The sequence below is a fragment of the Palaemon carinicauda genome, chromosome 38 (genome assembly GCF_036898095.1).
Source record: "Palaemon carinicauda isolate YSFRI2023 chromosome 38, ASM3689809v2, whole genome shotgun sequence".
Classification (NCBI taxonomy): domain Eukaryota; kingdom Metazoa; phylum Arthropoda; class Malacostraca; order Decapoda; family Palaemonidae; genus Palaemon; species Palaemon carinicauda.
This window is the reverse complement of record NC_090762.1, coordinates 64,344,467-64,346,523: the sequence shown is the minus strand read 5'-3', so window position 1 is coordinate 64,346,523 and position 2,057 is coordinate 64,344,467.

Below are 2,057 nucleotides of genomic sequence, written 5' to 3'. Positions count from 1 at the left end.
GTGAAGCAGTTTCTTCATAGAAAACTAATTCCATTAACATTGTGTCCGGATATGACTATAGTTTAGAAAAAAAATATTGTTAGAACTTCCCCATCATCTTTACTCTAAAAACATAAATTTTGGCAATTGATTTATAATTTTTCTTGATATTAATACAGAATAACTACAAATTATCTTGTGATTATTGTAATGATGGTAATTTACAAAGGTTGCGACTGTATAGTAATTGTTCTTGTTAAGTAGCGAGTCTCACTTTCGAAGTATTGAAGAAAAAAGATTATGAAAAAATTAAGATTTATTAAAGGAAATGGCCCCCTGCCTTATATCAGAGAAATTAATCTGGATAAGGCATCCCTTGTGATGAAAGCAAGATTAAATATGCTCAACTTAAAAGCAAATTTCAGGGGAAAATATGAAGATAACTTGTGTGACTTGTGCAAAGATGAAGAAGATACTACTGAACATTTATTTTTATGCCCAAAATTAGGACAGCTAAAGAATGTAGAAATAAGTTTAGGTACGCTGAAAAATCCTAGCAGGGATCTGGCTGTATTTATAAGTAGGGCAATGCATATAAAAGAAGAATTTAAGAAGTCCAAACTGACCACAATAGGTTGCCAAAACTGATGATAGCAAGGTGTTATCCTATCTAATTTCAAGGTAGAAGGGAATAAAAGTAAAGATTGAAAATCGCATTATGATATTAATTTATCTAAAGCACAGGTGATATAAACTTAATAATAATAAGAATAAGCTTAGAAGCTTTGCACCTATCTATAAAGAGATAGAGTGCCCGTAAACTTATTTTGCGGAGTGAGCAATAAGGAACCAGGAACCAGGAACCGCAGCCGTATAGAGAAGATCTCTTCAAATCAGAGAATAAGAGTGAAATGCTCCTAAGAAATGTCTCTCCTTTCTATGAAATAAAACCTTAATATATTTAAAAGCGACAACTTCCGAGTTAAGGGAAATAGGCGAAAGGTGAATGATGTTATAAATCATGTCATCACTGAACATAACTCACTCTATCTCTCGATTAAGATTTTTTTAACCAACGGCTAATTATATCAAAACTAACACATATGGCTACCATGTATTCAGCCACAAATAGTTCATAACTTCAAATTAACTCTGACTCGAGAATAAAGACATAAAAACAGAAAGAAAATAAACTTAAACTTAACTACTTGACCATTGAAGGAGATAAGAGTTCATATTGACCCTATTCGATATTTTTTAAAATTAAAATGGGTTTGACACCAATGCTCATGGCTATCAAATGTTGAATCACAAATAGTTTTTCACTTTTGAGCAAGAGGACCATCGTAGGAAAAATTGTAAAAAGCAAAATAATGAAGGAAACCTTGAAATAAAGATAACTGACAAAATATATATTTCCCCACCCATATGCCGAGTTTAACAGTCCAACTTTTCTCGGAAATACCAAATTTAAGTCAAACTTTTTCCTCGAAAATCCCAAATTTAAGTCATTTTTTTTTCACGAAAACCTCAAATTTAACCATATTTTTTTTTTCACCCGAAAACCCCAAATTTAAGTCAAATAGTTTTTCCCGATAATCCCAAATTCAACAGTCAATCTTTTCCTCGAAAACCTCAAATTTATCCGTCAATTTGTTTACTCGTAAACCCTAAATTTAAGTCAAACTTTTTTTTTATTTTTCTCGAAAACCCCAATTTAACGGTCAAATTTTTTTCTCGTAAACCTCAAAATTAACAGTCAAACGTTCTCCTCGAAAACCCCAAAATTTAACAAATTTTTTTCTTTCTTGAAACCCTAAATTTAAATGTCAAGCTTTTTTTTTTTCTTGAAAAGCCTAGGTTTAACAGTCAAGCTTTCATTTCTTAAGAAAAGGGGGCTCCCGTGACCGGCTACCTGGATCATCTAGTGCTAAGTACAATATTTCTTTATCACGAAAACAAGAACTGTATTTATAAATGATTTTTAATTATAAAGCGAAGACCTGTAGATGACCTCGCTAAAAACCGAATCACTTCTTCGATGACTCCAACGGAAGCCAGACTTCCTCTGTTATTGC